The following is a 9742-nucleotide window of genomic DNA, read 5'->3' as shown; positions in this document are numbered from 1 at the left end:
GCACTGCGCCGGGGCCCCCGTTCAACAACTCAGCGATGAGAACGCGTTTCACTTATCTGCGGTCTCTACTATTTAAACTTTTTTTAAAACTCAGTGCATTTTGGTTTTCCGCGCCTTTTGATCGGTTGCCCATATCATTTGATCTTTTGTACGTCTATCAAAGTTTTGGAGGGTAGAACATTTTGGAAATTACAACGTTGTGTACCTCGCTGATCGACTGTAAATTGCTATGATTGTACGCTTTTCGTTTGTACGTATTATAAGGATGGTTCATTTCGAAGAAAATCGCAAAAATTCTTCGGGGTCTTTTGAATAAATTAAACTTTAAAGTTCGAGCACAGATGATTGCAGGTTATCGTTTACGAGGCATATCATTTGTGGGGATTCCAGGGAGTATTTGAAAAAAAATTTTGTAAGTCGCTAGAACAGTTTAACTGCAAAAAAATAAAATTCGTCCCTAAAAGAAAAATTGATAATAGTTTAACTGAATCACTATGGACATACAGGCTTTTGCTTTTTTCTGCTTTTCAGGCCTTTCGCCAAAGGATTTTCTCCTCTGTTGCCTCGACGACGCTGCTTATTGATGTACTGAAGAAAAAAGAATCTCATTCGTATGCACCGTTCCTTGACTTTTCTCGACGTTATTGAGATATTACGAGCGCGCCGCAGACTGCTCGAAATCTCTCGAGCTTCGTTCGGAAGAGAGAGTTTTTGGCCTCGAGAGGATCATCGAAAGTGAAATTACAATAAGTGGTAAAAGTCGGTCGCACACACGTTTTATTACAACGTGCGCTGTACACGTAATATTATGAAAATTATATGGCTAACGCTTACACACGCAAAGATAAAAACATATTCTTCATTCAATAAAAATCATTGACCCGATTCGCGCGGCGTTTATTTATAAATATTAATTAAACACTCGATATTTCGTACAGCAGTAATGATTTTATGAACCTTCGTTTGAAAAGACAATTGCATATGTTATGCAGGCGTAAATAGAATTATTTATTCATAGCCGATATTTTTTCATCTTGCAAACGATGGATCATTGAGAAATATCAGACAGTTAACTTCCTCGAATAAAAGGCTATAAACAAGAAAGCCATACTTTTACAAAAGAATCTATAATTTATGCGCGATAAGAAGCACTTTTGCATAATGCACCGTAAAACGCGTATCTTTCGCCGGTATCAAAAAATAAAATAAATACCCCTCATCTCCCGAGTACAGCAATTCAGACAGGCCCGAAACGGTACAAAAAGTGAAAATCTACATTTTTACCCCTTCCGTGTACGGAAGGTAGCAACAGCACAATAAATGACTGTGATTTGCGAAGCAGAAAAACGCAGCCAGCGCGGCTAGAATAATAACGTTAAAACTCTCGTTTTGTCGTGAATAAAAATACCACGTGCCCAGTCCCGACGCGGCGCAACTAGCCTCAACCGCTTATTTGCAGGTGCATTTACCAGCCTCTCCACTCGAATGTATACGAGACGGAAGAAAGATAGAGACCTTATCTCAGCGAGTTCCATTACGCGACTACTGTACACGGAGGAACAGGACAAAAAGTGGCGCGAGCGCAAGTGCAAATTTACTAATTGATCGACTGTTTCTGCCGTGTGGAACGCAAGGGAAAAATGATCACGCCCAGTCGCTGCAGGGCATCGCCTGGATTACCGGCCAGCTCTACTGGTACATAGGTGCACTTATCGCTTCGGAAGCGGCTATTACTCCAAGCGGAGGACTTTAGCAGGAGTAGCTGCGTAACACGAAAGTATGCGGTATACGTGTGATGCCAGATTGACGTGACGCTCGTACCAGACGTACACTAGGTACAGCTCCGTCGTTCATGGGGTCAGATACGGAGGTCAGGCGAAATTGCGTAAGAGGGTACACGATTATACCATATTAGAGTATGGTATACGTATGAGGGTTTAACGTGCATGTAAACTTATGTAGCGTGAAGTGTTCGGACACTGCATTTTTGTGATGTACAACGATCGGCGAAAGAAACGATACTATTCGCACTCTGAAAAATGCGAATGAAGACGTTTGAAGGAAGCGATCCAACAGCAGCCTAGAATCAAGCTAATTCACCTGATTCCAACCTTACATTTCACTCTAATCAGACAAAAGCTCGCTACTGTCAAAACGCCTGGTCACGCGACCAGCGCACGACAATAGCAGTAGTTGGCGCGCTGCCTGAATTATCATACTTTCCACGATGCAGTCTCGAGATAGTTATATAGCAAGAAAAAGACAATAAGCGCGAGATAGAAAAACTCGCTGAATTGCGCGAGCTGACAGCACGTAACGACCGGGCGACAACGTACGACGCGTGTCCCCGCGCAATTTTCCGGGAAGCCGCGCACGTGCCTGCGCCGTGAAGGAGGATTTAAGTGCAGCTGCCACACGCGCAACCTCGTCAAGTTCAAGTTTAGCGTTCAAGGTCAGCTTGTCTTGGCTTTTCTGGATAATTTCCTCATATTTCTAGAAAAATGTTGATGCGAATATTTGAAGCACAATGGGCGCGTATAACTTGCTCAGAAACGAGTTAAGGTTATAACTTAAGAATTGTAGGCCATTTTATCACCGCGAGTCTATTGCCGTCAACGTCATCATTCATAAATCGAATTACTCACTCGCAGAAGTAAACAAAGCAACGTTTTCCCGAGCGCAGCATATCGGATAGCGGGTATAAACGTACACACAACCAATCAAGTGTCATGAACTCGGTGTCTCAGCCGATTTGCATATCGATCGACTGATCTATGCTTCGGTCTGTGTGTGTACTTACTCGATTTCGCATCACGTTGCAATGCCAAAGCCTCAGCAATGTCGCACACCAGCGGGGACAAAAACGACTGGTAAAAAGTCAAGGGCAGCCTAGAAACGGGAGCAGATTTATGCGTGAACGCAAACTAGGAAAAGCGCCGACCGACTAGCCGATCCCCTTCGGCTGTGCCATAAACCGTTGCTATCATTGCAGCTCCTTCTCTTTCTATTACACGTACTGCTCTACAAGAAACTAACGAGCAGTCTTCGTATACGTATGTACAGCCTGTTCGGATAAAGTATAGTACAACGGCCCGCGAGCAGTAGTGGGTGTATCGGAAAGGCTCGAGAAGCTCTTCTCTCGGCGAGTTTGTAAGTAAGCGAGCGCAAATGCGCAACAAACATTGAATTACTAGTGATTCCATTAACGATTGTTATTGAGCACGTGCCACCGGCTACCGACCAAGTCGCCACCGTCGCTACTACATTACAACGATTTGTTCTCCAGCACTTGCGCCAACGCGATCGCAGTCTGGTTGCTTTTTCATCGGCGCACTCGTACGTGCATTTATCGCGCTGGATACTTGGATTTTACGAGCGGATAGAGCAGCGGAGATACGATCGGGGCCCTCGACAATAAGCCAGCAGGGCTGCTAATTGAAACGCCGTGGAGGAGCGCGAGAGACCGTTATCCGGGCTCAATGGAAATATGATGATCGGCGGCACTCCAGTGGCACTGGATCGGCTTGAAGAGAGCACCGATATAGCTACGGCATAAAAAAGCTGCCGGCGAGCGACACATGGCCGGGAAATGGTCGCTCGCGCCGGGGAAATGCTGAAAAAAGGGAGAAGAGGACTCGATCGTGGAGAGCCTCTGCAGGGGGTGAGCGATTGGAAGCAGGGGCGTGACGCTCGGCCGTGACATCGCGATTACACTGGCTCTCTCCGAACACCTGCGCACAGAATAATACGCCGTCCATGCAGCGCCTCGGCCGTCTACGTAATACATAAATCGTATGCTCGGAGGCGCGGCCACTTAGAGCAAAGTGCCGCAAAGAAAGATGCATCGGCCACGCACACGCGTGTCCAGCACTTCCGCGTTTTGTACGAAAGCGATTTTAGACTTGATTAGTTTCTTCTCCCGGAGTGTCTTCGAAGCCGACTGCCATTTGTCAATTCACTTATCGCCGCGTTTTCCAGCTCGTCTTCCTCCTCTCTCTCCGATGTAAATCCGTCGCGCTTTGAGTCAATTTACCCTTCTGCGCAAACGCTCGACAAACACAGACGAAGATCGCGCCGCGGGTTTTGTGTACACACTGCGCAGCTAACTTTATCTTCCTCGGCGGCGATAAGATACACGCGAGGAATCGCACACGGTATCAATTAGGGGAATCGATGAGACACGCGGTGACAGAAGATCAGCCGAGCGCGCGAGACTGGCAATTATTTTGACAATGAAGCGATAATATTTGCCAGCGCGTATATGAGCGTTGAGGTTCCTGAAATTCTCCGAGCTGAAATTTCAAACCGCTGTCACCTTGCAACCATAAAAATAATCGTTTCATAGCTCTATCAAAAGTAAACATTTTGATACAGTTTTTATTTCTTTTTTAATGGGGGATACTGTCATATCACAACACGCCCGATAAGAAGTTTGTTTTTGACGAAAAAAGAAGGTGTCGAGCTGAACCACTAGCCTGGCTTGACACGATTCAGCGCGCGAGCCAGCTGATTACAACATCATACGGCTCGACGTATGTAACTAGGCAAGTGTCTCATTTTTCAAGCTAAAGCTCCAACCCTGTTGCTCGTGAGGGGAAAGAATTCCGAAAGCGCTAGCTGAGAAAGAAGGCAGCGCGACTGACGTAACATGAAGAAAAGTGTCACGTACGCCGCACGAGGGGATAAAAACACAGAGACTCTGTAGGGCTAGATGGATCTAAGGAGAAGAAAAAGAAGAAGAAGAAGAAGCTGGCGCATGCCACAAGTGTGCCCAGCACGACTCCTATTGGATTACAACCTGGCACTCATCGTCCGTACGTCGGTTTAGTGTTACACGACGCGACGAGTGTGAAGCCCTGCTCGATCGACAATGAACGCGCGTATATTCTTCCGTCGTGTCTCTCTCTAGTGTCTTCTCCGTTACTCTAGCCTCTTCCTACGGGCCTTGGCAAGCATCACGGCCGCGTATCATACCCATTCAGACGTAAATCTGGAAACCCAAGGAGGGTCAGCCCGGCGAATTAACCTTCCTTATGTACTCTCCGTGAGCTTCCTCGTCGTCATTTTCTTCTTCTTCTTCTTCTTCTTCTTCTACCTCCTTCTTTCGCGGCTTCGCTTTCTTGCGCGCGCGGCTCGTTCTTGTACTCGGTCGAGCGCGTTAATTGAGGCTAATCGCGAGGCAAATTTTTTCTCCGCTGCGGCGGCAAGGATTTCTCGGTACCCACCCCACGGCGCTTTTCCTCTGCTCGGCGCAGCGGTGACTTGTGCGGAGACCCGAGAAGGATATATATAAAGATGCTTATGGAGAGGTGCACGTTAATTGCGGCCATTAAAAAATTAAGCGCGGTTAAAAAGTTCTCCGAGCGAAGTTAACGATTAGCTCGTTTGTAAAGAATCTCTATACAGATAGTGCTTGCGATTCTGATACGACTTTCCAGCAGTAACGATAATTAATTTTCAAGATCTAATCGTAAAGATAAAAACATACGTAAATGTAAATCATGTGTAATCCGTATAGTATTTTACCACAGTCACTTTACGAAAGCTCGTAACGATTGTTTAAAAGCATTATATAAGGGATGTCAAGCTGTTGTAAAAACGAAATTACGTTCTCTGAATCAACCGCGATTAACTGTCAACTTAATATACTCGTAAATCTGGGACGAGCTTGTTTCTTACTTTGACTTAAGATGCAGCTTTATGTCGTAAGATACGACGGCAGTAACTCACTTGTCCGCATCAAGCTGTCTATTTTTAATTTTTCTAAATGTTGAGGCGAGTTTCATTTATAGCCGTAATTGTGAAATTAATAGTCTATCCAGCTGCAGACAATAACTCCACCGAATTAGTTGTTATCATATGTACATAACACAACCACGTTTATGAATGATTACAGGGCAAAATGGCAACAGCTTATTAATGTAATCACGAGCTGCAACGCACCAGTTGTACTATGTTTACTCTATGCTCGTCGCCTTTTTGTAGCTTTTTCTATGATTTCTCGCAAATACGTCTAACTGTATCGCCTGCAATGATTCAGACAGCAAAACCAATGAATTAGACGCGAACAACAGCTCGATAAGTACTTAATGACGAGTAACACAATAACACAGAAAGAGAGTCCACCCATTTATTTATGTTCTCGCTCCACGGAGAAAGGCCAAAGAGAATGAGAGAGAGAGAGAGAGAGAGAGAGAGAGAGAGAGAGAGAGAAGAGTGCTAAGCAGATCTACGCGAGACAACGCCGCTTCGCGAAGCCAAGCTCAACAACTGGTCTTAACAGCTGACTTGACGTCTTGCGTGCGTCGCCTCTCGGTCTCCAGGGCTAGATAGAGACGGAGAGAGAAAGAGACACAGATAGGAACCGACGTCGCGACAATAAATCAGTCAATTTTCGAGTCGCGATAGCGCGCACACGCACACACTAGACCTGGATATAGGGGATTAAGGCTGTAGAAGCGTTATAGCAGCGGCCATTTGATATAATTTTATTCGGCGCTGCCACATTATCGCGTCAGTGCTGCTGTTTAAAACAAATTTATAATCGGCTGCCACAATCTCCTGACAATTTCCACTTGGGTTTTATAATCTTGAGTAATTGGATTTAATGATAGACTCTACTGCGCCTAGAAAATAGGCTATACTGGCTGGAGGGGCAAGAACTAGACGAGCTGCGCGCATCGAGGCTTTGACGAATGGGAAAAGAATTAATTGTGATATACTGGGAAGCGGGGAAGATTTTTCTCGCTTTTTTCTAACGCGCTGTTTCAGTGAGGGGCGCGTGGCACGCTTATGACATAATAGAGCACAACGAGCTTTTAAATTATCATTGATATTACTTTGCTGGCTGGGGTGTGTTCGAGGCTGCAGCTGAACATTTCAAAGATTAATTGTCAATTCGCCAAATTCACTAGACCTGCTCTTTTAATTGATAACCTCGATAGCACGATGTGAAACTATCATTCAGATGTAACAATCGTTGGATAGCGGTTCGCCTTGCCATCCTGATGCGCGCTTCCGTCCCTCTTAAAACCTCAAGCAGAGTACAATAGGCTCCTAGAGCGAGAGTAACAGGCGCTAGTTACTCCTGTAGGGAGCGCGCAAAGTACAATTTGGTCAAATTTATTAGCATATCCCATTTAATGGCTAGCGAGAAGCGGAGCCCGATGCCGCGTTAAAAGGGTGCAGTGCGCTGCGGTAGTGAGTTCTCGAGCTTATATACATGTATACACGCCGAGCAAGTGCCCGGTAAAGTCACCTAGTCCTTAACACCCCATAACTCATCGATCCTATATACGCTGCGCGCGAGCGCGCAAAGTACACGGCTATGCATATGCGAGTGCATAATGTTCGTAAACATTCCTTTGACGCTTGCGAGATTTACGGTTTACTCAACCAAGCAAGTGTAGGAGTATAAGAGACTTGAATGGAATCGATGGATTTTGAAACGTCGATATTCAGATCGAAGTGAGAACTGTGTTGGCTAATTTAAGATAGCTTGCATTATGGGAGTCGCCGTTTATATGCAGCGAAGGTTGAAAAATCTAATCGCCGTCATTTTCATTTATATCTGCATAAATCAGAGGAAAATTATGTTTCCGTCTCGTATCTTTTCATTCAAATTTTGTTCAAGGCAGACAGGGCATTGTTGAGTAATCGACTTTAGGACACATTTATAAAAATATACGCATTATTGATTTTTAAATCCTTTCAAGCGAGATTAGTATGTATTATGGTCTGCGAGGCCGCAAAGTCGAGCGTCTCGGCGATTTTTCCCCGTAAACGAACGAGCGGGTATCGCTTTACCCCCATATGCACTGGAGCGCGGCAAATCAGGAGTTTCTGGAGGTACGAGCCGGCGATCTCAGCGATCCGGTTACTGCAGTACACAGACTGTCGGTCAACTTCCTGTTGCGAAAACTACTCGGAAAAAATCGGCCGTCGCAAAAAATGCCGATATTACCATGCCAGGGAGAGAGGGGTCGATTTGGTAAAGAAACGTTCATAAAAAGCTCGAACAAAATTAAGATGCGGATTAATTAATTCAAAAAATGTTCAACCTCGCATAATTATATCAAATATCATCAGGCCAATTCCTAAGCAAACACGGCCTGAAAAAGCTCAAACCCCGCACATTACGCGAGCGCGGTCAAGAAAAAACAGAGTTAATTCGGGCGTAGCCGCCTCTCATCCGGGCTAATTAACGTTTATTTATTCGCCGAAAGTGCAGAGACGTGTAAAAGAGAGAGAGAGAGAGAGAGAGAGAGAGAGAGAGAGAGAGAGAGAGAGAGAGAGAGAAAGAGATAGAGAGAGAGAGAGAGAAAGAAAGAGAGAGAGAGAGAGAGAGAGAGATACGTCGACATGAGGTTTCCTCGACTGCTAATTGCGGCCGAGGAACACATTTCCCCGCTGGCTCACCGTGCTCTGCGTCGGGCTTCCTTTTTTCCGAAAATTAATTTTGCAAAAGGGGAGCTCACCCGCACAAGGAAAGCCCTATGCTGCGTGGCGCACAAAAATTCTTACTCTTCGCGCGGTAGCCAAAGAGAGCGGCAAAAAAATACATGTACGCGGAAACGCGTTCTCGGAGGCAAAGGAAAACGTCGGGACTTGCGCGCTAGCAGTATATAGGCACCGCGCATATATATACGTAAGAGAGAAAGAGCGCAATTACCCGGCGGCGATGGAAAACAAACGAAAAGAAAAGGGAGGCGCGCGCGAGCGCTCTGCCTGTCGTTCTGAGCTGAGCCGCGCGCGAGAGAGAAGACGAGTGAGCGAGAGGAGTGCGCGCGCCTGGAAAAATAAAACGACGAGCAAAAAGATGCGGCCGAGAGAGAAAGAGGGAGAAGGAAGGAATAAAAAAGGGAGAAGAAAGAGAGGAAGGAGGCAGGAGGAGAAGTAGAGAAGACAACAAGGAGAATACGACGAAGGAAGAAGAGTGAGAGAGAGAGAGAGAGAGAGAGAGAGAGAGAGAGAGATGCAGAGATTACCATATAATGGTGCCCCGAGGGCGCATAAGCTGCGCCACAACATAATTTCTTGGTCCTTTTTCCAACGAATGCTGGAAACGGTACTCTCCACCTCTCTCTTGCTCGCGCGAACTGCGTGTACTTCTTCTGCTTCTTTTTCGCGTCTTCCGCTGCCGCTTCTTCCACTTTGGTGTCTTTCTCTTCCTACGCACATACGAGTCTACTCTCGCTTGAGTTCCACAAGTTTGCGCGGAGTGGGACTTTATGAATCACGCTCTCCGCACCTGGCGATCTTGACATAGCGGGCTTTTGAAACGCGCAACGAGGTTAAATGGAATTTTCGTTTTGGCATTTGAGATCATCGTTAGAAACTATACACATCTGTTTTTTCCGTCACCAAACCAACCTTCAAATGAGACTTTCTGCTTTAAAGAACTCAAAAAGCTTCTCTCTCCTCTTCTCCACACACGCACATCACTTCCACTTCCCCCTTTAATTCCGCAGCCTCTCTTTCTCTCCGCCGTGCGCGAGTTCAGACTTGTTGCGATCGAGCATCAGCAGCAGCATGGGACATCAGCAAGATAAAGACAAAAGTATATTGGGATATGCAGACGGAAAGGAGCGAGAGCTGCGAGAGAGCGGTAAGAGTGTGCTCGCGTTTATTGTCAAGTCAATCAAACGCAATCCACCTACTTATTCCCCTCTGCTCTCCCCGCGCGCGAGCGCATAGAGGAGATATCATTCTTCAAGCCCTCGCGCCTTCGCTGCATATACGC

At 46.0% G+C, this 9742-nt stretch overlaps 1 long non-coding RNA gene across 1 annotated transcript; it reads left to right on the top strand.

Annotated features, from left to right (window-relative positions):
- On the top strand, positions 1-593 carry LOC116417626. Its single transcript, XR_004227884.2, has 3 exons — positions 1-250; positions 342-412; positions 532-593. It is a non-coding gene; the product is annotated as an uncharacterized LOC116417626 (long non-coding RNA).
- Positions 594-9742: the final 9149 nt, after the last annotated feature.

Source organism: Nasonia vitripennis, chromosome 5 (genome assembly GCF_009193385.2).
Source record: "Nasonia vitripennis strain AsymCx chromosome 5, Nvit_psr_1.1, whole genome shotgun sequence".
NCBI classification, from domain to species: domain Eukaryota; kingdom Metazoa; phylum Arthropoda; class Insecta; order Hymenoptera; family Pteromalidae; genus Nasonia; species Nasonia vitripennis.
This window is presented reverse-complemented; position numbering and strand designations above follow the sequence as displayed.